This window comes from Somniosus microcephalus, unplaced genomic scaffold, assembly GCF_052327205.1.
Source record: "Somniosus microcephalus isolate GS21.2 unplaced genomic scaffold, FLI_Smic_1.0 unresolved_chr4, whole genome shotgun sequence".
Classification (NCBI taxonomy): Eukaryota; Metazoa; Chordata; class Chondrichthyes; order Squaliformes; family Somniosidae; genus Somniosus; species Somniosus microcephalus.
The window spans coordinates 13,912,541-13,940,224 of NW_028225182.1; the positions used below are offsets into that span (position 1 = coordinate 13,912,541).

General features: G+C 46.7%; 12 non-coding genes across 12 annotated transcripts; all 12 read left to right on the forward strand.

Moving 5' to 3' along the window:
- The first annotated feature begins 2,727 nt into the window (after positions 1 to 2,727).
- On the forward strand, positions 2,728 to 2,799 carry trnaq-uug (transfer RNA glutamine (anticodon UUG)). The gene has a single exon. It is a non-coding gene; the product is annotated as a tRNA-Gln (tRNA).
- A 1,282-nt stretch (positions 2,800 to 4,081) lies between these two features.
- On the forward strand, positions 4,082 to 4,153 carry trnaq-uug (transfer RNA glutamine (anticodon UUG)). Its single transcript has one exon. It is a non-coding gene; the product is annotated as a tRNA-Gln (tRNA).
- Positions 4,154 to 4,758: 605 nt separating this feature from the next.
- Positions 4,759 to 4,830, forward strand: trnaq-cug (transfer RNA glutamine (anticodon CUG)). Its single transcript has one exon. It is a non-coding gene; the product is annotated as a tRNA-Gln (tRNA).
- Positions 4,831 to 6,114: 1,284 nt separating this feature from the next.
- On the forward strand, positions 6,115 to 6,186 carry trnaq-uug (transfer RNA glutamine (anticodon UUG)). The gene has a single exon. It is a non-coding gene; the product is annotated as a tRNA-Gln (tRNA).
- Positions 6,187 to 7,470: 1,284 nt separating this feature from the next.
- Positions 7,471 to 7,542, forward strand: trnaq-uug (transfer RNA glutamine (anticodon UUG)). The gene has a single exon. It is a non-coding gene; the product is annotated as a tRNA-Gln (tRNA).
- Positions 7,543 to 8,147: 605 nt separating this feature from the next.
- On the forward strand, positions 8,148 to 8,219 carry trnaq-cug (transfer RNA glutamine (anticodon CUG)). The gene has a single exon. It is a non-coding gene; the product is annotated as a tRNA-Gln (tRNA).
- Positions 8,220 to 8,824: 605 nt separating this feature from the next.
- Positions 8,825 to 8,896, forward strand: trnaq-uug (transfer RNA glutamine (anticodon UUG)). The gene has a single exon. It is a non-coding gene; the product is annotated as a tRNA-Gln (tRNA).
- Positions 8,897 to 11,534: 2,638 nt separating this feature from the next.
- On the forward strand, positions 11,535 to 11,606 carry trnaq-uug (transfer RNA glutamine (anticodon UUG)). The gene has a single exon. It is a non-coding gene; the product is annotated as a tRNA-Gln (tRNA).
- Positions 11,607 to 13,566: 1,960 nt separating this feature from the next.
- On the forward strand, positions 13,567 to 13,638 carry trnaq-uug (transfer RNA glutamine (anticodon UUG)). Its single transcript has one exon. It is a non-coding gene; the product is annotated as a tRNA-Gln (tRNA).
- A 1,283-nt stretch (positions 13,639 to 14,921) lies between these two features.
- On the forward strand, positions 14,922 to 14,993 carry trnaq-cug (transfer RNA glutamine (anticodon CUG)). Its single transcript has one exon. It is a non-coding gene; the product is annotated as a tRNA-Gln (tRNA).
- A 1,282-nt stretch (positions 14,994 to 16,275) lies between these two features.
- Positions 16,276 to 16,347, forward strand: trnaq-uug (transfer RNA glutamine (anticodon UUG)). The gene has a single exon. It is a non-coding gene; the product is annotated as a tRNA-Gln (tRNA).
- A 1,956-nt stretch (positions 16,348 to 18,303) lies between these two features.
- On the forward strand, positions 18,304 to 18,375 carry trnaq-cug (transfer RNA glutamine (anticodon CUG)). The gene has a single exon. It is a non-coding gene; the product is annotated as a tRNA-Gln (tRNA).
- The last annotated feature ends 9,309 nt before the right edge of the window (positions 18,376 to 27,684 follow it).

The window sequence follows — 27,684 nt, forward strand, 5'->3', positions numbered from 1 at the left end:
GCTGTCCAAAGAGACTCGAGGTTCCATGTACATAGATCAATAAAATCTCATGAACAGGTATGGAAAATAATCAAAAAGGCAAATGGAATGCTGGCCTTAATATCTAGAAAGCTAGAATACAACGGGGCAGAAGTTATGCTGCAGCTATACAAAGCCCTGTTTAGGCCTCAGTTGGAGTATTGTATTCAGTTCTGGGCAGAGTTGTTAGATGGCTGTGATCCTAGGATGGATTAACTATTATATCCTGTAAGTTACGGTTGCCCCATGATCTCATGCCGTTATGCCCAGTGTTCTGTGTTTTGCTGGTCTTGAAACAACTATTAAGTAAATATTAAATTGATTTATATATACACACATATATATGACACAAATCCACTTTGAATTGACTTCTGACGAGAGGCAGGACTAATTACATTTGATTTCCTTTACATGTTGGGGAACGATAACCTGCTTGAATTAGTTCTCGTACCCGGGCACAATGTCCATAATATGCAAGAATGATTATATCCAAATACTCTCAATATCCCCGCGTGCATTTTATATATGTTCAAATGTATCAAATTACTGTATCACTCATTCCATATATGTATCGGTTCAATAAAATGTAACAAAAACATTTCATCTGCGCCAGTTCCTTATTACAAAACCTCCTGTCCCTATTTTGTCACACTTCTGTGCCAACTTTTCTGTAATAAATTGCTCTGTCAATAATAATAATGATAAAGGCAACTCTCTATGTCACCAGTTGGTGGCACTGCAGCCGTCCAGATTTACCTGCCCCAGCTACTCATTGTCCACCATTCTCTGGTTCAACCCACTGTAGCTGCCTGGCATATTACTCTAAGCTTTGTTGTAAACCACAATGTGGGGACTTTAAAATGGGGACCCAATGATGTCTGGAAGCCCTACACCAATTATCCCCAACTCCGTAACTTGTTACATAAGTTACATAAGAATCAGGAGCTTCGTTTGACTGCACAGCAGATTGCTCAACATTTTCTTTGCAAGCTGCATTCGGCTGGCATACTTGTTGAAATTGAAAGCAGTGCTTCTTGAAACGTAGGCATTGCACTTCGTATTCTCGAAAAAAGTTAACAATTGCTTATCTTTCGTGCAGCAGTGCCTTGCAAAGATTATACACATTTTACCTGGCAGTGCTGCAATGCAAGCTGCCATGAGCAGTGTGAAAAAGAAGCTGAGATTTGTGAACCGATAGCCATCAAGGCAGCTGCGTGATTTGCACAGAACCGAGGCTTAGCAGAGGGGCAAGTGGGCAAGCTGAAGTTAAGGATGAGACCAGACCAAGACAAATTATAATGGTGGAGACGGTAATGTTGTTGATTTTAAGAAAAGATTCTAATGAATTCTTCAGCGACGGTTGCATGATGTAATGGTGTCCACTCTGGACTTTGAGTCCAGCGATCCAAGTTCAAATCTTGGTGGAACCTGAATTCTTGTTGTCCCAGCTGCTGGAAATTTGGGACATACAAGCTTGGCATCCGCATACCAACCACGGTTACGGGACCGTTTGCTGCCTGAATCAATGACGGTTGATTTATTGTTCTCGACATCAGATGATAGGCTCAACCTCTCATTCCCAGTTCCAAATAAGAGGGGGAGAAAGATGTGTGTTATCCAGTGCTTCGTTTGACTGCACAGCAGAATGCTCAACATTTTCTTTGCAAGCTGCATTCGGCTGGCATACTTGCTGAAGTTGAAAGCAGTGCTTCTTGAAACGTAGGCATTGCACTTCGTATTCTTTGAAAAAAGTTAACAATTGCTTATCTTTCGTGCAGCTGTGCCTTGCAAAGATTATACTCATTTTACCTGGCAGGACTGCAATACAAGATGCCATGAGCAGTGTGAAAAAAACCCAGAGATTTGTGAACCGATAGCCATCAAGGCAGCTGTGTGATTTACTCAGGACCGAGGCTAAGCAGAGGGGCAAGTGGGCAAGCTGAAGTTAAGGATGAGACCTGGCCGAGACAAAGTATAATGGTGGAGATGGTAATGTTGTTGATTTTGAGAAAAGAATCTAAGGAACTGTTCAGCAAAGGTTCCATGGTGTAATGGTAAGCACTCTGACTCCAGCGATCCGAGGTCAAATCTCGGTGGAACCTGAATTCTTGTTGTCCCAGCTGCTGGAAATTTGGGACATGCAAGTTTGGCATCTTCATAACAACCACGGTTATGGGACCGTTTCCTGCCTGGATCAATGGCGGTTGATTTATTGTTCTCGACATCAGATGATAGGCTCAACCTCTTATTCCCAGTTCCAAATAAGAGGGGGAGAAAGATGTGCGTTGTCCAGTGCTTGGTTTGACTGCACAGCAGATTGCTCAACATTTTCTTTGCAAGCTGCATTCGGCTGGCATACTTGCTGAAATTGAAAGCAGTGCTTCTTGAAACGTAGGCATTGCACTTCGTATTCTTTGAAAAAAGTTAACAATTGCTTGTCTTTCGTGCAGCTGTGCCTTGCAAAGATTATACTCATTTTACCTGGCAGGACTGCAATACAAGATGCTATGAGCAGTGTGAAAAAGAAACAGAGATTTGTGAACCGATAGCCATCAAGGCAGCTGTGTGATTTGCTCAGAACCGAAGCTTAGCAGAGGGGCAAGTGGGCAAGCTGAAGTTAAGGATGAGACCTGGCCGAGACAAAGTATAATCGTGGCGATGGTAATGTTGTTGATTTTGAGAAAAGAATCTAAGAAACTGTTCAGCAAAGGTTCCATGGTGTAATGGTAAGCATTCTGGACTTTGAATCCAGCGATCCCAGTTCAAATCTCGGTGGAACCTGAATTCTTGTTGTCCCAGCTGCTGGAAATTTGGGACATACAAGCTTGGCATCTTCATAACAACCACGGTTACGGGACCGTTTGCTGCCTGGATCAATGACGGTTGATTTATTGTTCTCGACATCAGATGATCGGCTCAACCTCTTATTCCCAGTTCCAAATAAGACGGGGAGAAAGATGTGTGTTGTCCAGTGCTTCGTTTGACTGCAAAGCAGAATGCTCAACATTTCCTTTGCAAGCTGCATTCGGCTGGCATCCTTGCTGAAATTGAAAGCAGTGCTTCTTGAAACGTTGGAATTGCACTTCGTATTCTCGAAAAAAGTTAACAAATGCTTATCTTTCGTGCAGAATTGCCTTGCAAAGATTATACTCATTTTACGTGGCAGGACTGCAATGCAATCTGCCATGAGCAGTGTGAAAAAGAAGCTGAGATTTGTGAACCGATAGCCATCAAGGCAGCTGTGTGATTTGCTCAGAACCGAAGCTTAGCAGAGGGGCAAGTGGGCAAGCTGACGTTAAGGATGAGACCAGGCCGAGACAAAGTATAATGGTGGAGATGGTAATGTTGTTGATTTTGAGAAAAGAATCTAGGGACTGTTCAGCGAAGGTTCCATGGTGTAATGGTAAGCACTCTGGGCTCTGAATCCAGCGATCCGAGTTGAAATCGCGGTGGAACCTGAATTATTGTTGTCCCAGCTGCTGAAATTTGGGACATACAAGCTTGGTATCTGCATACCAACCAAGGTTACGGGACCGTTTGCTGCCTGGATCAATGACGGTTGATTTATTGTTCTCGACATCAGATGATAGGCTCAACCTCTCATTCCCAGTTCCAAATAAGAGGGGGAGAAAGATGTGTGTTGTCCAGTGCTTCGTTTGACTGCACAGCAGAATGCTCAACATTTTCTTTGCAAGCTGCATTCGGCTGGCATACTTGTTGAAATTGAAAGCAGTGCTTCTTGAAACGTCGGCATTGCACTTCGTATTCTCGAAAAAAGTGAACAATTGCTTATCTATCTTGCAGCAGTGCCTTGCAAAGGTTATTCACATTTTACCTGGCAGGACTGCAATACAAGATGCTATGAGCAGTGTGAAAAAGAAACAGAGATTTGTGAACCGATAGCCATCAAGGCAGCTGTGTGATTTACTCAGAAGCAAGGCTTAGCAGAGGGGCAAGTGGGCAAGCTGAAGTTAAGGATGAGACCTGGCCGTGACAAAGTATAATGGTGGAGACGGTAATGTTGTTGATTTTAAGAAAAGATTCAAATAAATTTATCAGCAAAGGTTCCATGGTGTAATGGTGAACACTCTGGACTTTGAATCCAGCGATCCGAGTTCAAATCTTGGTGAAACCTGAATTCTTGTTGTCCCAGCTGCTGGAAATTTGGGACATACAAGCTTGGTATCTGCATATCAACCAAGGTTACGGGACCGTTTGCTGCCTGAATCAATGACGGTTGATTTATTGTTCTGGACATCAGATGAGAGGCTCAACCTCTCATTCCCAGTTCCAAATAAAAGGGGAAGAAAGATGTGTGTTGTCCAGTGCTTCGTTTGACTGCACAGCAGAATGCTCAACATTTTCTTTGCAAGCTGCATTCGGCTGGCATACTTGCTGAAATTGAAAGCAGTGCTTCTTGAAAAGTAGGCATTGCACTTCGTATTCTCGAAAAAAGTTAACAATTGCTTATCTTTCGTGCAGCTGTGCCTTGCAAAGATTATACTCATTTTACCTGGCAGGGCTGCAATGCAATCTGCCATGAGCAGTGTGAAAAAGAAGCTGAGATTTGTGAACCGATAGCCATCAAGGCAGCTGTGTGATTTGCTCAGAACCGAAGCTTAGCAGAGGGGCAAGTGGGCAAGCTGAAGTTAAGGATGAGACTCGGCCGAGACAAAGTATAATGGTGGAGATGGTAATGTTGTTGATTTTGAGAAAAGAATCTAAGGACTGTTTAGCGAGGGTTCCATGGTGTAATGGTAAGCACTCTGGGCTCTGAATCCAGCGATCCGAGTTCAAATCTCGGTGGAACCTGTATTATTGTTGTCCCAGCTGCTGGAAATTTGGGACAGACAAGCTTGGCATCTTCATAACAACCACGGTTGCGGGACCGTTTGCTGCCTGGACCAATGACGGTTCGTTTATTGTTCTCGACATCAGATGATAGGCTCAACCTCTCATGCCCAATTCCAAATAAGAGGGGGAGAAAGATGTGTGTTGTCCAGTGCTTCGTTTGACTGCACAGCAGAATGCTCAACATTTTCTTTGCAAGCTGCATTCGGCTGGCATACTTGTTGAAATTGAAAGCAGTGCTTCTTGAAACGTAGACATTGCACTTCGTATTCTCGAAAAAAGTTAACAATTGCTTATCTATCGTGCAGCAGTGCCTTGCAAAGATTATTCACATTTTACCTGGCAGGACTGCAATACAAGATGCTATGAGCAGTGTGAAAAAGAAACAGAGATTTGTGAACCGATAGCCATCAAGGCAGCTGTGTGATTTACTCAGAACCGAGGCTTAGCAGAGGGGCAAGTGGGTAAGCTGAAGTTAAGGATGAGACCTGGCCGAGACAAAGTATAATGGTGGAGACGGTAATGTTGTTGATTTAAAGAAAAGATTCAAATAAATTTATCAACAAAGGTTCCATGGTTTAATGGTGAGCACTCTGGACTTTGAATCCAACGATCCGAATTCAAATCTCGGTGGAACCTGAATTCTTGTTGTCCCAGCTGCTGGAAATTTGGGACATACAAGCTTGGCATCTTCATAACAACCACGTTTACGGGACCGTTTGCTGCCTGGAGCAATGACGGTTGGTTTATTGTTCTCGACATCAGATGATAGGCTCAACCTCTCATTCCCAGTTCCAAATAAGAGGGGGAAAAAGATGTGTGTTGTCCAGTGCTTCGTTTGACTGCACAGCAGAATGCTCAACATTTTCTTTGCAAGCTGCATTCGGCTGGCATACTTGCTGAAATTGAAAGCAGTGCTTCTTTAAATGTAGGCATTGCACTTCGTATTCTCGAAAAAAGTTAACAATTGCTTATCTTTCGTGCAGCAGTGCCTTGCAAAGATTATTCACATTTTACCTGGCAGGACTGCAATACAAGATGCTATGAGCAGTGTGAAAAAGAAACAGAGATTTGTGAACCGATAGCCATCAAGGCAGCTGTGTGATTTACTCAGAGCCGAGGCTTAGCAGAGGGGCAAGTGGGCAAGCTGAAGTTAAGGATGAGACCTGGCCGAGACAAAGTATAATGGTGGAGATGGTAATGTTGTTGATTTTAAGAAAAGATTCAAATAAATGTATCAACAAAGGTTCCATGGTGTAATGGTGAGCACTCTGGACTTTGAATCCAGCGATCCGAGTTCAAATTTCGGTGGAATCTGAATTCTTGTTGTCCCAACTGCTGGAAATTTGGGACATTCAAGCTTGGCATCTTCATAACAACCACGGTTGCGGGACCGTTTGCTGCCTGGACCAATGACGGTTGGTTTATTGTTCTCGACATCAGATGATAGGCTCAACCTTTCATTCCCAGTTCCAAATAAGATGGGGAGAAAGATGTGTGTTGTCCAGTGCTTCGTTTGACTGCACAGCAGAATGCTCAACATTTTCTTTGCAAGCTGCATTCGGCTGGCATACTTGTTGAAATTGAAAGCAGTGCTTCTTGAAACGTAGACATTGCACTTCGTATTCTCGAAAAAAGTTAACAATTGCTTATCTATCGTGCAGCAGTGCCTTGCAAAGATTATTCACATTTTACCTGGCAGGACTGCAATACAAGATGCTATGAGCAGTGTGAAAAAGAAACAGAGATTTGTGAACCGATAGCCATCAAGGCAGCTGTGTGATTTACTCAGAACCGAGGCTTAGCAGAGGGGCAAGTGGGTAAGCTGAAGTTAAGGATGAGACCTGGCCGAGACAAAGTATAATGGTGGAGACGGTAATGTTGTTGATTTAAAGAAAAGATTCAAATAAATTTATCAACAAAGGTTCCATGGTTTAATGGTGAGCACTCTGGACTTTGAATCCAACGATCCGAATTCAAATCTCGGTGGAACCTGAATTCTTGTTGTCCCAGCTGCTGGAAATTTGGGACATACAAGCTTGGCATCTTCATTACAACCACGTTTACGGGACCGTTTGCTGCCTGGAGCAATGACGGTTGGTTTATTGTTCTCGACATCAGATGATAGGCTCAACCTCTCATTCCCAGTTCCAAATAGGAGGGGGAAAAAGATGTGTGTTGTCCAGTGCTTCGTTTGACTGCACAGCAGAATGCTCAACATTTTCTTTGCAAGCTGCATTCGGCTGGCATACTTGCTGAAATTGAAAGCAGTGCTTCTTTAAACGTAGGCATTGCACTTCGTATTCTCGAAAAAAGTTAACAATTGCTTATCTTTCGTGCAGCAGTGCCTTGCAAAGATTATTCACATTTTACCTGGCAGGACTGCAATACAAGATGCTATGAGCAGTGTGAAAAAGAAACAGAGATTTGTGAACCGATAGCCATCAAGGCAGCTGTGTGATTTACTCAGAACCAAGGCTTAGCAGAGGGGCAAGTGGGCAAGCTGAAGTTAAGGATGAGACCTGGCCGTGACAAAGTATAATGGTGGAGACGGTAATGTTGTTGATTTTAAGAAAAGATTCAAATAAATTTATCAGCAAAGGTTCCATGGTGTAATGGTGAACACTCTGGACTTTGAATCCAGCGATCCGAGTTCAAATCTTGGTGAAACCTGAATTCTTGTTGTCCCAGCTGCTGGAAATTTGGGACATACAAGCTTGGTATCTGCATATCAACCAAGGTTACGGGACCGTTTGCTGCCTGAATCAATGACGGTTGATTTATTGTTCTGGACATCAGATGAGAGGCTCAACCTCTCATTCCCAGTTCCAAATAAAAGGGGGAGAAAGATGTGTGTTGTCCAGTGCTTCGTTTGACTGCACAGCAGAATGCTCAACATTTTCTTTGCAAGCTGCATTCGGCTGGCATACTTGCTGAAATTGAAAGCAGTGCTTCTTGAAACGTAGGCATTGCACTTCGTATTCTCGAAAAAAGTTAACAATTGCTTATCTTTCGTGCAGCTGTGCCTTGCAAAGATTATACTCATTTTACCTGGCAGGGCTGCAATGCAATCTGCCATGAGCAGTGTGAAAAAGAAGCTGAGATTTGTGAACCGATAGCCATCAAGGCAGCTGTGTGATTTGCTCAGAACCGAAGCTTAGCAGAGGGGCAAGTGGGCAAGCTGAAGTTAAGGATGAGACTCGGCCGAGACAAAGTATAATGGTGGAGATGGTAATGTTGTTGATTTTGAGAAAAGAATCTAAGGACTGTTTAGCGAGGGTTCCATGGTGTAATGGTAAGCACTCTGGGCTCTGAATCCAGCGATCCGAGTTCAAATCTCGGTGGAACCTGTATTATTGTTGTCCCAGCTGCTGGAAATTTGGGACAGACAAGCTTGGCATCTTCATAACAACCACGGTTGCGGGACTGTTTGCTGCCTGGACCAATGACGGTTCGTTTATTGTTCTCGACATCAGATGATAGGCTCAACCTCTCATGCCCAATTCCAAATAAGAGGGGGAGAAAGATGTGTGTTGTCCAGTGCTTCGTTTGACTGCACAGCAGAATGCTCAACATTTTCTTTGCAAGCTGCATTCGGCTGGCATACTTGTTGAAATTGAAAGCAGTGCTTCTTGAAACGTAGACATTGCACTTCGTATTCTCGAAAAAAGTTAACAATTGCTTATCTATCGTGCAGCAGTGCCTTGCAAAGATTATTCACATTTTACCTGGCAGGACTGCAATACAAGATGCTATGAGCAGTGTGAAAAAGAAACAGAGATTTGTGAACCGATAGCCATCAAGGCAGCTGTGTGATTTACTCAGAGCCGAGAATAGCAGAGGGGCAAGTGGGCAAGCTGAAGTTAAGGATGAGACCTGGCCGAGACAAAGTATAATGGTGGAGATGGTAATGTTGTTGATTTTAAGAAAAGATTCAAATAAATGTATCAACAAAGGTTCCATGGTGTAATGGTGAGCACTCTGGACTTTGAATCCAGCGATCCGAGTTCAAATTTCGGTGGAATCTGAATTCTTGTTGTCCCAACTGCTGGAAATTTGGGACATTCAAGCTTGGCATCTTCATAACAACCACGGTTGCGGGACCGTTTGCTGCCTGGACCAATGACGGTTGGTTTATTGTTCTCGACATCAGATGATAGGCTCAACCTTTCATTCCCAGTTCCAAATAAGATGGGGAGAAAGATGTGTGTTGTCCAGTGCTTCGTTTGACTGCACAGCAGAATGCTCAACATTTTCTTTGCAAGCTGCATTCGGCTGGCATACTTGCTGAAATTGAAAGCAGTGCTTCTTTAAACGTAGGCATTGCACTTCGTATTCTCGAAAAAAGTTAACAATTGCTTATCTTTCGTGCAGCTGTGCCTTGCAAAGATTACACTCATTTTACCTGACAGGACTGCAATGCAATCTGCCATGAGCAGTGTGAAAAAGAAGCGGAGATTTGTGAACCGATAGCCATCAAGGCAGCTGTGTGATTTGCTCAGAACCGAAGCTGAGCAGAGGGGCAAGTGGGCAAGCTGAAGTTAAGGATGAGACTCGGCCGAGACAAAGTATAATGGTGGAGATGGTAATGTTGTTGATTTTGAGAAAAGAATCTAAGGACTGTTTAGCGAGGGTTCCATGGTGTAATGGTAAGCACTCTGGGCTCTGAATCCAGCCATCCGAGTTCAAATCTCGGTGGAACCTGAATTATTGTAGTCCCAGCTGCTGGAAATTTGGGACAGACAAGCTTGGCATCTTCATAACAACCACGGTTGCGGGACCGTTTGCTGCCTGGACCAATGACGGTTCGTTTATTGTTCTCGACATCAGATGATAGGCTCAACCTCTCATGCCCAGTTCCAAATAAGAGGGGGAGAAAGATGTGTGTTGTCCAGTGCTTCGTTTGACTGCACAGCAGAATGCTCAACATTTTCTTTGCAAGCTGCATTCGGCTGGCATACTTGTTGAAATTGAAAGCAGTGCTTCTTGAAACGTAGACATTGCACTTCGTATTCTCGAAAAAAGTTAACAATTGCTTATCTATCGTGCAGCAGTGCCTTGCAAAGATTATTCACATTTTACCTGGCAGGACTGCAATACAAGATGCTATGAGCAGTGTGAAAAAGAAACAGAGATTTGTGAACCGATAGCCATCAAGGCAGCTGTGTGATTTACTCAGAACCGAGGCTTAGCAGAGGGGCAAGTGGGTAAGCTGAAGTTAAGGATGAGACCTGGCCGAGACAAAGTATAATGGTGGAGACGGTAATGTTGCTGATTTAAAGAAAAGATTCAAATAAATTTATCAACAAAGGTTCCATGGTTTAATGGTGAGCACTCTGGACTTTAAATCCAACGGTCCGAATTCAAATCTCGGTGGAACCTGAATTCTTGTTGTCCCAGCTGCTGGAAATTTGGGACATACAAGCTTGGCATCTTCATAACAACCACGTTTACGGGACCGTTTGCTGCCTGGAGCAATGACGGTTGGTTTATTGTTCTCGACATCAGATGATAGGCTCAACCTCTCATTCCCAGTTCCAAATAAGAGGGGGAAAAAGATGTGTGTTGTCCAGTGCTTCGTTTGACTGCACAGCAGAATGCTCAACATTTTCTTTGCAAGCTGCATTCGGCTGGCATACTTGCTGAAATTGAAAGCAGTGCTTCTTTAAACGTAGGCATTGCACTTCGTATTCTCGAAAAAAGTTAACAATTGCTTATCTTTCGTGCAGCTGTGCCTTGCAAAGATTACACTCATTTTACCTGGCAGGACTGCAATGCAATCTGCCATGAGCAGTGTGAAAAAGAAGCTGAGATTTGTGAACCGATTGCCATCAAGGCAGCTGTGTGATTTGCTCAGAACCGAAGCTTAGCAGAGGGGCAAGTGGGCAAGCTGACGTTAAGGATGAGACCAGGCCGAGACAAAGTATAATGGTGGAGATGGTAATGTTGTTGATTTTGAGAAAAGAATCTAAGGACCGTTCAGTGAAGGTTACGTGGTGTAATGGTAAGCACTCTGGGCTCTGAATCCAGCGATCCCGAGTTCAAATCTCGGTGGAACCTGCATTCTTGTTGTCCCAGCTGCTGGAAATTTGGGACATACAAGATTGGCATCTGCATACCAACCACGGTTGCAGGACCGTTTGCTGCCTGAATCGATGACGGTTCATTTATTGTTCTGGACATCAGATGATAGGCTCAACCTCTCATTCCCAGTTCCAAATAAGCCGGGGAGAAAGATGTGTATTGTCCAGTGCTTCATTTCACTGCACAGCAGATTGCTCAACATTTTCTTTGCAAGCTGCATACGGCTGGCATATTGTTGAAATTGAAAGCAGTGCTTCTTGAAATGTAGACATTGCACTTCGTATTCTCGAAAAAAGTTAACAATTGCTTATCTATCGTGCAGCAGTGCCTTGCAAAGATTATTCACATTTTACCTGGCAGGACTGCAATACAAGATGCTATGAGCAGTGTGAAAAAGAAACAGAGATTTGTGAACCGATAGCCATCAAGGCAGCTGTGTGATTTACTCAGAGCCGAGGCTTAGCAGAGGGGCAAGTGGGCAAGCTGAAGTTAAGGATGAGACCTGGCCGAGACAAAGTATAATGGTGGAGATGGTAATGTTGTTGATTTTAAGAAAAGATTCAAATAAATGTATCAACAAAGGTTCCATGGTGTAATGGTGAGCACTCTGGACTTTGAATCCAGCGATCCGAGTTCAAATTTCGGTGGAATCTGAATTCTTGTTGTCCCAACTGCTGGAAATTTGGGACATTCAAGCTTGGCATCTTCATAACAACCACGGTTGCGGGACCGTTTGCTGCCTGGACCAATGACGGTTGGTTTATTGTTCTCGACATCAGATGATAGGCTCAACCTTTCATTCCCAGTTCCAAATAAGATGGGGAGAAAGATGTGTGTTGTCCAGTGCTTCGTTTGACTGCACAGCAGAATGCTCAACATTTTCTTTGCAAGCTGCATTCGGCTGGCATACTTGCTGAAATTGAAAGCAGTGCTTCTTTAAACGTAGGCATTGCACTTCGTATTCTCGAAAAAAGTTAACAATTGCTTATCTTTCGTGCAGCTGTGCCTTGCAAAGATTACACTCATTTTACCTGGCAGGACTGCAATGCAATCTGCCATGAGCAGTGTGAAAAAGAAGCTGAGATTTGTGAACCGATAGCCATCAAGGCAGCTGTGTGATTTGCTCAGAACCGAAGCTTAGCAGAGGGGCAAGTGGGCAAGCTGACGTTAAGGATGAGACCAGGCCGAGACAAAGTATAATGGTGGAGATGGTAATGTTGTTGATTTTGAGAAAAGAATCTAAAGACCGTTCAGCGAAGGTTACGTGGTGTAATGGTAAGCACTCTGGGCTCTGAATCCAGCAATCCGAGTTCAAATCTCGGTGGAACCTGAATTCTTGTTGTCCCAGCTGCTGGAAATTTGGGACATGCAAGCTTGGCATCTTCATAACAACCACGGTTTTGGGACCGTTTGCTGCCTGGATCAATGACGGTTGATTTATTGTTCTCGACAGCAGATGATAGGCTCAATCTCTTATTCCCAGTTCCAAATAAGAGGGGGAGAAAGATGTGTGTTGTCCAGTGCTTCGTTTGACTGCATAGCAGAATGCTCAACATTTTCTTTGCAAGCTGCATTCGGCTGGCATACTTGCTTAAATTGAAAGCAGTGCTTCTTGAAACGTAGGCATTGCACTTCGTATTCTCGAAAAAAGTTAACAATTGCTTATCTTTCGTGCAGCTGTGCCTTGCAAAGATTATACTCATTTTACCTGGCAGGACTGCAATGCAATCTGCCATGAGCAGTGTGAAAAAGAAGCTGAGATTTGTGAACCGATAGCCATCAAGGCAGCTGTGTGATTTGCTCAGAACCGAAGCTTAGCAGAGGGGCAAGTGGGCAAGCTGATGTTAAGGATGAGACCTGGCCGAGACAAAGTATAATGGTGGAGACGGTAATGTTGTTGATTTTGAGAAAAGAATCTAAGGAACTGTTCAGCAAAGGTTCCATGGTGTAATGGTAAACACTCTGGGCTTTGAATCCAGCGACCCCACTTCAAATCTCGGTGGAACCTGAATTATTGTTGTCCCAGCTGCTGGAAATTTGGGACATACAAGATTGGCATCTGCATACCAACCACGGTTACGGGACCGTTTGCTGCCTGAATCAATGACGGTTGATTTATTGTTCTGGACATCAGATGATAGGCTCAACCTCTCATTCCCAGTTCCAAATAAGCCGGGGAGAAAGATGTGTATTGTCCAGTGCTTCATTTCACTGCACAGCAGATTGCTCAACATTTTCTTTGCAAGCTGCATACGGCTGGCATATTGTTGAAATTGAAAGCAGTGCTTCTTGAAATGTAGACATTGCACTTCGTATTCTCGAAAAAAGTTAACAATTGCTTATCTATCGTGCAGCAGTGCCTTGCAAAGATTATTCACATTTTACCTGGCAGGACTGCAATACAAGATGCTATGAGCAGTGTGAAAAAGAAACAGAGATTTGTGAACCGATAGCCATCAAGACAGCTGTGTGATTTACTCAGAGCCGAGGCTCAGCAGAGGGGCAAGTGGGCAAGCTGAAGTTAAGGATGAGACCTGGCCGAGACAAAGTATAATGGTGGAGATGGTAATGTTGTTGATTTTAAGAAAAGATTCAAATAAATGTATCAGCAAAGGTTCCATGGTGTAATGGTGAGCACTCTGGACTTTGAATCCAGCGATCCGAGTTCAAATCTCGGTGGAACCTGAATTCTTGTTGTCCCAACTGCTGGAAATTTGGGACATACAAGCTTGGCATCTTCATAACAACCACGGTTGCGGGACTGTTTGCTGCCTGGACCAATGACGGTTCGCTTATTGTTCTGGACATCAGATGATAGGCTCAACCTCTCATTCCCAGTTCCAAATAAGAGGGGGAGAAAGATGTGTGTTGTCCAGCGCTTCGTTTGACTGCACAGCAGAAAGCTCAACATTTTCTTTGCAAGCTGCATTCGGCTGGCATACTTGCTTAAATTGAAAGCAGTGCTTCTTGAAACGTAGGCATTGCACTTCGTATTCACGAAAAAAGTTAACAATTGCTTATCTTTCGTGCAGCTGTGCCTTGCAAAGATTATACTCATTTTACCTGGCAGGACTGCAATGCAATCTGCCATGAGCAGTGTGAAAAAGAAGCTTAGATTTGTGAACCGATAGCCATCAAGGCAGCTGTGTGATTTGCACAGAACCGAAGCTGAGCAGAGGGGCAAGTGGGCAAGCTGAAGTTAAGGATGAGACCTGGCCGAGACAAAGTATAATGGTGGAGACGGTAATGTTGTTGATTTTGAGAAAAAAATCAAAGGAACTGTTCAGCAAAGGTTCCATGGTGTAATGGTAAGCACTGTGGACTCTGAATCCAGCGATCCAAGTTCAAATCTCGGTGGAACCTGAATTATTGTTGTCCCAGCTGCTGGAAATTTGGGACATACAAGATTGGCATCTGTATACCAACCACGGTTGCAGGGCCGTTTGCTGCTTGAATCAATGACGGTTGATTTATTGTTCTCGACATCAGATGATAGGCTCAATCTCTTATTCCCAGTTCCAAATAAGAGGGGGAGAAAGATGTGTGTTGTCCAGTGCTTCGTTTGACTGCACAGCAGAATGTGCAACATTTTCTTTGCAAGCTGCATTCGGCTGGCATACTGGCTGAAATTGAAAGCAGTGCTTCTTGAAACGTAGGCATTGCACTTCGTATTCTCGAAAAAAGTTAACAATTGTTTATCTTTCGTGCAGCAGTGCCTTGCAAAGATTATACTCATTTTACCTGGCAGGACTGCAATGCAATCTGCCATGAGCAGTGTGAAAAAGAAGCTGAGATTTGTGAACCGATAGCCATCAAGGCAGCTGTGTGATTTGCTCAGAACCGAAGCTTAGCAGAGGGGCAAGTGGGCAAGCTGACGTTAAGGATGAGACCAGGCCGAGACAAAGTATAATGGTGGAGATCGTAATGTTGTTGATTTTGAGAAAAGAATCTAGGGACTGTTCAGCGAAGGTTCCATGGTGTAATGGTGAGCACTCTGGGCTCTGAATCCAGCGATCCGAGTTCAAATCTCGGTGGAACCTGAATTATTGTTGTCCCAGCTGCTGAAATTTGGGACATACAAGCTTGGTATCTGCATACCAACCAAGGTTACGGGACCGTTTGCTGCCTGAATCAATGACGGTTGATTTATTGTTCTCGACATCAGATGATAGGCTCAATCTCTTATTCCCAGTTCCAAATAAGAGGGGGAGAAAGATGTGTGTTGTCCAGTGCTTCGTTTGACTGCACAGCAGAATGTGCAACATTTTCTTTGCAAGCTGCATTCGGCTGGCATACTGGCTGAAATTGAAAGCAGTGCTTCTTGAAACGTAGACATTGCACTTCGTATTCTCGAAAAAAGTTAACAATTGCTTATCTATCGTGCAGCAGTGCCTTGCAAAGATTATTCACATTTTACCTGGCAGGACTGCAATACAAGATGCTATGAGCAGTGTGAAAAAGAAACAGAGATTTGTGAACCGATAGCCATCAAGGCAGCTGTGTGATTTACTCAGAACCGAGGCTTAGCAGAGGGGCAAGTGGGCAAGCTGAAGTTAAGGATGAGAGCAGACCGAGACAAAGTATAATGGTGGCGACGGTAATGTTGTTGATTTTAAGAAAAGATTCTAATGAATTCTTCGGCGATGGTTGCATGGTGTAATGGTGACCACTCTGGACTTTGAGTCCAGCGATCCGAGTTCAAATCTTGGTGGAACCTGAATTCTTGTTGTCCCAGCTGCTGGAAATTTGGAACATGCAAGCTTGGCATCTGCATACCAACCACGGTTACGGGACCGTTTGCTGCCTGAATCAATGACGGTTGATTTATTGTTTTCGACATCAGATGACAGGCTGAACCTCTCATTCCCAGTTCCAAATAAGCGGGGGAGAAAGATGTGTGTTGTCCATTGCTTCATTTCACTGCACAGCAGATTGCTCAACATTTTCTTTGCAAGCTGCATTCGGCTGGCATACTTGTTGAGATTGAAAGCAGTTCTTCTTGAAACGTAGACATTGCACTTCGTATTCTCGAAAAAAGTTAACAATTGCTTATCTGTCGTGCAGCAGTGCCTTGCAAAGATTATAAACATTTTACCTGGCAGGACTGCAATACAAGCTGCTATGAGCAGTGTGAAAAAGAAACGGAGATTTGTGAACCGATAGCCATCAAGGCAGCTGTGTGATTTACTCAGAACCGAGGCTTAGCAGAGGGGCAAGTGGGCAAGCTGAAGTTAAGGATGAGACCTGGCCGAGACAAAGTATAATGGTGGGGACGGTAATGTTGTTGATTTTAGGAAAGATTCAAATAAGTTTATCAGCAAAGGTTCCATGGTGTAATGGTGAGCACTCTGGACTTTGAATCCAGCGATCCGAGTTCAAATCTCGGTGGAACCTGAATTCTTGTTGTCCCAGCTGCTGAAATTTGGGACATACAAGCTTGGTATCTGCATACCAACCACGGTTGCAGGGCCGTTTGCTGCTTGAATCATTGACGGTTGATTTATTGTTCTGGACATCAGATGATAGCCTCAACCTCTCATTCCCAGTTCCAAATAAGAGGAGGAGAAAGATGTGTGTTGTCCAGTGCTTCGTTTGACTGCATAGCAGAATGCTCAACATTTCCTTTCCAAGCTGCATTCGGCTGGCATACTTGCTGAAATTGAAAGCAGTGCTTCTTGAAACGTAGGCATTGCACTTCATATTCTCGAAAAAAGTTAACAATTGCTCATCTTTCGTGCAGCAGTGCCTTGTAAAGATTATACTCATTATACCTGGCAGGACTGCAATGCAATCTGCCATGAGCAGTGTGAAAAAGAAGCTGAGATTTGTGAACCGATAGCCATCAAGGCAGCTGTGTGATTTGCTCAGAACCGAAGCTTAGCAGAGGGGCAAGTGGGCAAGCTGACGTTAAGGATGAGACCAGGCCGAGACAAAGTATAATGGTGGAGATGGTAATGTTGTTGATTTTGAGAAAATAATCTAGGGACTGTTCAGCGAAGGTTCCATGGTGTAATGGTAAGCACTCTGGGCTCTGAATCTAGCGATCCGACTTCAAATCTCGGTGGAACCTGAATTCTTGTTGCCCCAGCTGCTGAAATTTGGGACATACAAGCTTGGTATCTGCATACCAACCACGGTTACGGGACCGTTTGCTGCCTGAATCAAAGACGGTTGATTTATTGTTCTGGACATCAGATGATAGGCTCAACCTCTCATTCCCAGTTCCAAATAAGCAGGGGAGAAAGATGTGTATTGTCCAGTGCTTCATTTCACTGCACAGCAGATTGCTCAACATTTTCTTTGCAAGCTGCATTCGGCTGGCATACTTGTTGAAATTGAAAGCAGTGCTTCTTGAAACGTTAACATTGCACTTCGTATTCTCGAAAAAAGTTAACAATTGCTTATCTGTCGTGCAGCAGTGCCTTGCAAAGATTATTCACGTTTTACCTGGCAGGACTGCAATACAAGATGCTATGAGCAGTGTGAAAAAGAAACAGAGATTTGTGAACCGATAGCCATCAAGGCAGCTGTGTGATTTACTCAGAACCGAGGCTTAGCAGAGGGGCAAGTGGGCAAGCTGAAGTTAAGGATGAGACCTGGCCGAGACAAAGTATAATGGTGGAGACGGTAATGTTGTTGATTTTAAGAAAAGATTCAAATAAATTTATCAGCAAAGGTTCCATGGTGTAATGGTGAGCACTCTGGACTGAGTCCAGCGATCCGAATTCAAATCTTGGTGGAACCTGAATTCTTGTTGTCCCAGCTGCTGGAAATTTAGGACATACAAGCTTGGCATCTGCATACCAACCACGGTTCCGGGACCGTTTGCTGCCTGAATCGATGACGGTTGATTTATTGTTCTCGACATCAGATGATAGGCTGAACCTCTCATTCCCTGTTCCAAATGAGCGGAGCAGAAAGATATGTGTTGTTCAGTGCTTCATTTGATTCCACAGCAGATTGCTCAACATTTTCTTTGCAAGCTGCATTCGGCTGGCATACTTGTTGTAATTGAAAGCAGAGCTTCTTGAAACGTAGGCATTGCACTTCGTATTCTCGAAAAAAGTTAACAATTGCATTTCTTTAGTGCAGCAGTGCCTTGCAAGGTTGAAACACATTTTATCAGGCAGGACTGTAATACAAGCTGCTCTGAGCAGTGTGAGAAAGAAGCAGCGTTTTGAGGACCAAGATCCATCAAGGCGGCTGTGTGATTTGCTCAGAACCGAGGCTTAGCAGAGGGGCAATTGGGCAAGCTGAAGTTAAGGATGAGACCAGGCCGAGACAAAGTTGAATGGTGGAGACGTTAATGTTGTTGATTTTGAGAAAAGAGCTAATGAAATCTTCAGCAACGGTTCCATGGTGTAATGGTTAGCACTCTGGACTCTGAATCCAGCAATCAGAGTTCAAATCTCTGTGGAACCTGAATTCTTGTTGTCCCAGTTGCTGGAAATTTCGGACATACAGGGTGAAGGCATCTGCGTACCAACCACGGTTGCTGGACCGTTTGCTGCCTGAATCAATGACGGTTGATTTATTGTTCTCCGTTGTGTATGTACCTTTAAGGGAATAACTGGTCTTAGACTGCAGTACTGGCAGTGACCACCCCTGTATAAAAGGCCCTAGCAGGCTTCTGTAGTTTCAGTTTCAAGCTGCCTCTTGTTCAGTAAAGTACCTGTTAAACTGTTCTCCCGAAGTGCGTGTATTATTGAGGTGCAGACTTTACAGTGGCGACGAGTAAGTTCGAACTCACCTGCAGTGTGGCATCATCTCACGGGCAACCGCCCAAAGAATCCATCGGTGTTTGGAGAATTGCGGGAGAGACTGTGGTTCCAGCAAATCGTGCTGGAAGCAGGTAGCGCGCTGACCCTTCCGGACTGTGGTGCGCTCAAGCTCGATTGAGAGGCTCTACAAATCGGGCAATTCAAACAGCCCCAAAACGCACTGTTCCCTGACCGGGAATCGAACCCAGGCCGCGGTGATGAGAGCGCCGAATCCTAACCAGTAGACCACCAGGGAAGCTGCAGCAAGCCGCCTGCCAGCAAGCACAGCAATGCAGTTTTTCCTGCCTGCTCCTTTGCAATTCAGATCCTTTCGCGACAGGCAAACTGTTCGGACAAAATGACATTTTTTAGACGAGCACACAAAAGACGTGTTCGCGAAAGCACGGCACCAAGTGCGGGTAGGCATCCACTTGAAATCGATTTCCTCCTGTGTTTTTCTCTGGATGTTGTCTCTCTCGGTGCTGGACGAACAATTCATTGATGCATTTCTCCTGAACTGAAGCCTTTTGCCCATCTCGCGGGGTCAGAGCCACTCTGTCTGTCTCTTACCTGCTTGTGACCATTATCGGGAACAGGCCGCCTGTTCAACTTTCATCAGCAAACCCAGAAAGACAAATAAACAGAAAGATGTGTCTCTCAGCCCCGGTGGCAAAGGTGCAGTGGATGTTAATCCAAATAAATCCCCCGTGAGATTCTGTCTGCATTGGCTTCCTTCTAAAGTTTGTATTTTATATTTTCGGAAAGACCATAAAATTAGGCTGATGGCCCGTACGGGGATCGGACCCACGCCCTTGGCGTTATTCACCCCCCCGTGCTCAGTGCTCAGCAGAGTCGGCAGCACGAAGTTGGCAAACAGCCTGCAGTCCTCCGAATGGGCCTGTGTTGCGAGCCCATCCCGATCCCCGCACCCATTCTCGGGGAAAGGAATTTCTCGGCCTATCTCCTATTGATAAACTCACGGTCTGCTCGAGCACAGAGCTCTCAGCCTTTACTCACTGATCTTCACAAGAGTTGATTGTGTTTTGTAAATCTCTCACTCGCTCTCCTCGCGGTCAAACACAAAGTTTACCTGCTGTGTTTTCCAGCAGCCAGTAAGTTGATTTGAAAAGGCCATTGTGACAGGGTTTGGGCTCTGAATCCAGTCACAGATCGGGTTGTGATGCCTTGTGGCTCAAGCGGTCACCTGACCTGCCAGCTGATGACCTCACTGCTGATGATGACTGATGTGCCTCAATAATCCCGAGACTCGATGTTAGCGAAACAAAACAAGGCTTTTATTAACTTAGAAGATAACACGCAGTGGAGAGAGGTATCTTCCCTGGAGGTCGGCAGTACTGGCTGTGAGGCCAGACTGAGCTGGCTTACATAGAGGCCAGGTATGGGAGGAGCCCTACACACAACACATTCCATACATTCCAATACACAATACAATGGTGAGGAGAAACCTGAAACCAACCACAGTCACAGGCAATACAATGGTAAGCGGGAACCTGAAACCAACCACAGTCACAGGCAGTGATGAATGGAATATTTAATCACATTCACCCCTTCTATAGATTTAGTCTGTTCGGGGGTTTGGTAGTCCTCTGCGACCGACGTGGCTGTTGTGGTGTCGCGGGTGTCGGCTGGGTGTCCCCGGTGGCCTCCTGGGTCTCTGCCGGGGGTACCGCCAGGGTTGTTGAAGGGGTAGTTGGTGGGGGTGCCGTTGGTCGATGTTCTTCTGGGGGTGATGAAAGAGTAGTGGGTGGGTAAGAGTTGCTGTGGTCGTTGTTGCTGCTATTGCCGTGGTTGTTGTCGTTACCGGCTGGGGCGACATCTTTTATTGACACGGTGTCCTCCCTTCCGTCGGCGTGACGGACATACGCGTATTGGGGGTTGGTGTGGATTAGGTGCACTGGCTCCACGAGAGGGTCCGTCTTATGGCCCCTCACATGCCTTCGCACGAATACCGGACCCGGGGTGGAGAGCCATGACGGCATGGATACGCCTGAGGTGGATTTCTGGGGGAAGCTAAACATTCGTTCATGAGGTGTGGCATTAGTGGCAGTACACAATAGCGACCGTATCGAATGGAGCACATCTGAGAGGACTTCCTGCCAGCGGGAGATAGGGAGGCCCTTGGTCCTTAGAGCTAGAGTGACTGCTTTCCATACTGTCCCGTTCTCTCGCTCCACTTGACCGTTACCCCGGGGGTTGTAGCTGGTGGTACGGCTCGTGGCGATACCCCTGGACAGCATGTACTGGCGTAGCTCTTCACTCATGAAGGACACCCCCCTATCCGTGTGGATGTAGCTCGGCATACCGAACAGGCAGAACAGGCTGTTGAGGCATTTAATGACCGTGGCGCTGGTCATGTCTGGGCAGGGGAAGGCAAATGGGAACCGGGAGTATTCGTCCACAATGTTCAGGAAGTAAACATTGCGGTCGACGGACGGGAGGGGGCCCTTGAAATCCAAGCTGAGCCGCTCAAAGGGCCATGTAGCTTTGATTAAGTGGGCTCTATCAGGGTGGTAGAACCGAGGCTTGCACTCGGCGCAAGTGCGGCAGTTCCTGGTCAGAGGCCGAACTTCCTCAATCGAGTAGGGTAAGTTGCGGGACTTTATGAAGTGGAACAGCCGCGTGACCCCTGGGTGGCAGAGGTCGTTGTGGAGGGTCTGTAGCCGAATCCCGGTGGCGCTGGCACACATCCCTCATGAGAGGGCATCTGGGGATTCGTTAAGGGCCCCTGGCCGGTAAATGATGTCATACTCGAAGGTGGAGAGCTCGATCCGCCACCTAAGAATCTTATCATTTTTGATCTTCCCCCTCTGTTTGTTATTGAACATAAACGCTACCGACCGCTGGTCGGTAAGTAGGGTGAAGCATTTGCCGGCTAGGTAGTGGCGCCAGTGGCGCACTGCCTCCACGATGGCTTGGGCCTCCTTTTCCACGGAGGAGTGTCTGATCTCGGGCCCTTGGAGGGTCCTCGAGAAGAAAGCTACGGGCCGCCCCGCCTGGTTGAGGGTGGCCGCCAAGGCAAAGTCAGACGCATCACTTTCCACTTGAAATGGAGTGTTCTCGTCCACTGCCTGTAGCGTGGCACGTTCAATATCCTGCTTAATGCTTTTGAAGGCGGCGTGGGCCTCAGCAGAGAGCGGAAAAGAGGATGCTTTCATGAGGGGGCGGGCTTTGTCGGAGTAGTTGGGGACCCATTGGGAATAATAAGAAAATAACCCCAGGCACCTTTTCAGGGCTTTGGGAGTGTTGGGCAGGGGCAGCTCCCGTAGGGGGCGCAATCGGTCGGGGTCTGGTCCGATTTCCCCATTCTCCACCACGCTGCCTAGTATGCAGAGGCGCGTGGTGTTGAAAACGCACTTGTCCTCGTTGTAGGTGAGGTTGAGTTTTTGTGCGGTATTCAGGAACCTCTCGAGGTTCGAGTCGTGATCCTGCTGGTTGTGACCGCAGATGGTGACGTTGTCGAGGTAGGGGAAGGTTGCCTGCAAGTGGTGGTCATCGACCATGCGATCCATCTCCCTCTGGTAGACCGAGACCCCATTCGTCACCCCAAAGGGGACTCTGAGGAATTGGTAGAGGCGTCCATTCGCCTCGAAGGCGGTGTACGGGCGGTCCTCTGGTCTGATAGGGAGCTGGTGGTACGCTGACTTGAGGTCGATGGTGGAGAACGCCCGGTATTGGGCGATTTGGTTCACCATTTCTGATATGCGGGGTAGCGGGTAGGCGTCTAGTTGGGTGTACCTGTTGATCGTTTGGCTATAGTCGATCACCATCCATTTCTTCTCGCTACCCCTTACCACCACCACTTGGGCGCGCCACGGGCTATTGCTGCATTCAATAATGCGCTCTTTCAGGAGCCTGTCTACCTCGGTTGCGATAAACCGCCTGTCCTCCCAGCTGTACCTCCTGCTTTTGGTCGCTATTGGCCGGCAGTTAGGGGTGAGGTTCGCGAATAGCGAAGGCGGCTTTACCTTCAGGGTAGCCAGGCCGCACACTGTGAGGGGCGGCTGGGACCCACCGTACTTGAGCGTGATGCTTTGGTGGTTGCACTGGAAATCCAGGCCCAAGATCACGCTCGCGCATAGATTCTTCATGATTAATACTTTAAAATTATCGTATACAGTCCCGTTAACGGACAATTGTACCATGCAGTAACCCAGAATGGTCGATGTCTGGGTTTTATCAGCCATAGAGATGGTACCCCGAGTAGGGACCACCTTTAGGGAGAGTTGTCGTGCCAGTTCCGGGTGGATAAAACTCTCCGTGCTTCCACTGTCAATTAAACATTTAACCCCGCACCCGTTTACCTCGATGTCCACCATTGATTTGGATAGCGGGTGAGGCCTGGTCTGGTCCACTGTGACCGATGCCACTGTAGGGCCCTGATCGAGACAAGATGGCGTCCGCGCTGTCTGCTCACAAGATGGCGACCCCACGAGGTCGGGCAAGATGGCGTCCAAGATGGCCGCTCCCACGGCGCACACGCGGCGGTGGCGGGTTTTGGTTTTCCAGCGGGGTTCCCTCTGCACACCTTCCCAAAGTGCCCCTTCTTACCGCACTTAAAGCAGGTGGTGCCTTTCGCCGGGCACAGGTTTCTGGTGTGCTTTGGCTGCCCGCAGAAGTAGCAGTTGGGTCCCCGACGCGTCGCGGCTGTCGTAGGGCTTCTGGGGGGGAGAGCGGGGCCCCGACGGTGTCGGGCTGCCGGGCGGGGAAGATGCCTTCCAAGATGGCGGCGCCCTTGGTGCACACGTGGCGGCGTGGACGGCACGGGCTGAAGAGTAGGCGTCCGAGTTTCTCTGGGCCACATCCAGTGATCGCGCGGTGTCCGCAGCCTGTTTCAGGTCCAATCCCGTTTTTTCCAGCAGTCTTTGCCGGATGTAAGTGGAGCTGAGGCCTGTGATAAAGGCATCGCGAACAAGCTCGTCGGTGTACACTGCGGCTTTTACATCTCGGCACTTGCAGTCTTTGCCAAGCATTTTCAGGGTGCCTAGGAACTCCTCCACCGATTCCCCAGGTCGCTGTGCGCAAGTGGCGAGCAGATGCCTAGCATACACCTCATTCGTAGGCTGCTGGTAATGCGCCTTTAAGATGTCGCAGGCGGCCAGGTACGTGTCGGCGTCTTGGATGAGGGGGTAAACCTGGTGGCTTACCCAATTCCGCAGAATTCCGAGTTTCATACTCGCAGCGTCCGTAGCGTCTTTGACGGCTGCGGAATTGTCCAGGAAGAATTCCATACACATAAAACAGTGTCCGAAGCGTGCTGATGCGTCCGGAGCATGCTGATCCAAATCCAAACGTTCGGGTTTCAGGAGTTGATCCATTGTGTTGAAAAATAAGTTAATAAAATTGATGTGCCTCAATCATCCCGAGACTCGATGTTAGCGAAACAAAACAAGGCTTTTATTAACTTAGAAGATAACACGCAGTGGAGAGAGGTATCTTCCCTGGAGGTCTGCAGTACTGGCTGTGAGGCCAGACTGAGCTGGCTTACATAGAGGCCAGGTATGGGCGGAGCCCTACACACAACACATTCAATACATTCCAATACACAATACAATGGTGAGGAGAAACCTGAAACCAACCAGTCACAGGCAATACAATGGTAAGGGGGAACCTGAAACCAACCACAGTCACAGGCAGTGATGAATGGAATATTTCATCACAATGACCTCATAATTAACCCCATCGTACAGCTGTGGGTTGATGTTTAAATTGATGTAAAAATATATCCCTGAAAGCCAATCAAATCTAATCGACATAAACTAGTTGATGTTATGAATTTGTGCTCCCAGTGGGAATTCCTGCAGAGTCTGCTGGTGTTCCTCTCCCCAATTACCCACAGGAAGCTTTGTGTTCAGAGTCTGTACTCATTACATCGACATTACTCAGTATTATTACACGGCCACATCTAAAACTGGACACATTAATAGGGAGACAACAGTGTGAATCGTAGGGTGGGAGAGGGGGGGAGCGAGGGAGAGAGAGAAAGAGAGGGAGGGGGAGGGAGAGAAAGAGAGGGAGTGGGGAGGGAGAGAGAGGGGGAGGGAGAGAGAGCGGGGAGGGAGTGAGAGAGAGGATGAGCGAGAGAACGGAGGTAGAGAGAGAACGGGTTCGGGAGAGGGGGCGGGAGAGAGAGGGGGCGGGAGAGAGAGGGGGCGGGAGAGAGAGGGGGCGGGAGAGAGAGGGGGCGGGAGAGAGAGGGGAGGGAGAGAGAGGGGAGGGAGAGAGAGAGGGCGAAGAGAGAGAGAGGGGGTGAGATGGTGATAAACGTGGTGGTAAACGCTTCAGCCGTGTTTTTGCACTCACGTGCTGGGCTCCGCCATCATTGAGGATGGGGATATTCATGGTGCCTCCTCCTCCCGTTAGTTGTTTAATTGTCCACCACCATTCACGACTGAATGTGGCAGGACTGCAGAGCTTTGGTCTGATCCATTGATTGTGGGATCACTTCACCCTGTCTATAGCATGCTGTTTCCGCTTTTTAGCACTTCATTTTTGGTATGCCTGCTGCTACTCCTGGCATGGTTTTCTGCACTCCTTATTGAACCAGGCCAGGCCTTGGTGGTACAGATTGTGGTTGAATACTATTCTGCTGTTGCTGATGGCCCACAGCGCCGCATGGATGTCCAGTTTGGAGCTGCTAGATCTGCTCTGAATCTGTCCCAATTAGCACGGTGGTAGTGCCACACAACATGATGGAGGGTGTTCTTGGTGTGAAGACGTGACGTCGTCTCCTCAGTGACTGTGCGGTGGTCGCTGCTGCCAATGCTGTCATGGAAAGATCCATCTGCGACAGGTAGATTGGTGAGGACGAGGTCAAGTAGGTTTTTCCCTCATTTTGGTTCTCTCAACTCCTGCCGGAGGCCCAGACTGGCAGATATGTCTTTCCGGACTCAGCCAGCTCGGTCAGTAGTGGTGCTACCGAACCACTCATGGTGATGGACATTGAAGTCCCCCACCCAGAGTACATTCTGTGCCCTTGTTACTCTCAGTGCTTCTTCCAAGTGGTGTTCAACATGGAGGAGCACTGATTCATCAGCTGAGGGTGGGAGGGAGGTGGTAATCAGCAGGAGGTTTCCTTGCCCATGCTTGACCTGAAGCAACGAGACTTTTATGGGGTCCGGAGTCAATGTTGAGGACTCCCAGGGCCACTCCCTCCCGACTGTATACCACAGTGCCGCCACCCCTGGTGGGTCTGTCCTGCCGGTGGGACAGGACATACCCAGGGATAGTGATGGAGGAGTTTGGGGCATTGGCTGAAAGGTAAGATTCTGTGACTATGACTATGTCAGGCTGTTGCTTGACTAGTCTGTGTCACAGCTCTCCCAATTCTGGCACAATTGCCCAGATGTTGGTGAGGAGGACTTTGCAGGGTCGACGGGGCTGGGTGTGCCGTTGCCGTGTTCTTAGCTGGTGCCGAGTTTGATGCCGGGTCGTCCATCCGGATGGAGCAAGTTTAAAACACACGAGAGAAAGACACACACTGAAAGAGACAGACTTTTATCGCAGCAGGGGGGAGTGTGAAGCAGGAATTTCGACTGCTCGTGTGGAGAAGAGACAAACGTTGTCTTTGCAATAAAGGTTGGAAGCGATCAAACATCCAAGGCTTCCCGAACAAATGAGAACCACTGTATCATCAGGGTACACACAGGGAGGGAGTGATGGTTTATGATTCCCACACGTGTCCCAATATGAAAAATATAAGAATACAGCAATCTGAAGCTCAGAGTAATAAAAAAAGGGGAACTCTTCAAATCGACTCTTTGAGGAGCAAAGCCGGTATCTCTGGGGTGTGTGAGTTTTATTGGTACCGATATCTCATATACACTGCATGGAAGGGGTTATATTTCAGTATCTGATTGATTATAACTTTATTGAACGAAGTCAAAGGTTTTTTCACTGTTTCCCTTCACCTCGAACTTGTATTGGAGATAAAGGATGTTTGACAATATCCTGTAATACATCCACACGGGAGATAGGAATATATGACAATCTCCTACAGCCAAGGACAAAGTGACTGAGCACAGAGAGAAATGTGAGTTGATTAGAGAGAGGCAATATGGATGTGTAGAGGGCAGGTCATGTCTAACGAACCTCATTGAATTTTGAGGAATTAGCTGAAGTAGTAGACAGAGGAATGTCTGTGGATATGTTGTATATGGACTTCCAGAAGGGATTCAATGAGGTTCCGTATAAGAGACTGTTAGCTAAAATTAAAGGTCATGGAATTGAAGGCAAATTATTGGGCTCATTAGGAGATTGGTTAGGCGGTGGGAGACAGAGAGTAGGGACAGTGGAAATGTACTCGAATTGGAAGGAAGTGACTTGTGGTGTCCACAAGAATCTGTGCTGGGGGGTCAACTATTCACTATATTTATTAATGACAGGGATAACACAATAGCAAGCCATATATCCAGGTGTGCCGATGACACAAAGATAGGTGGCACAGTAAGTAGTATAGAGGGGAGCATAAAATTACAAAGAGACATTGATAGATTAACTGAGTGGGCAAAACTGTGGCAGCTGGATTTCAACACAGTTAAATGTGAGGTCATCCATTCTGGACCAAAGAAAGACAGATGTGAGTATTGTTTAAATGTTGGAAAGCTGGGAGCAGTGAAGGTCCAAAGACATTTAGGGGTTTGTGTAAAGAGATCACTAAAATATAGTGATCAAGTACAAAAAATAATCAACAAAGCCAATGGAATGTGAGTCTTTGCCTAGAAATTGGGTTCGGGCGCCAAAGTGGCGCAAAAGTCGCCTGAGCGCAGGATTTAGCGCAGCGATCGTAGTAATACCGATCACCAGAAATTCAGTTTCAGTGCCCCTCGAGGGACACGGGGCGAGACTCGAGGCGCTCCGCGTCCCTCTTAGGGCGCTGAAACTGATTATCGCAGTGCAACGTGCCGCAGCGCCACACACTGCGGCATGGCACGCTGCGGTACTGCAGGCCTTC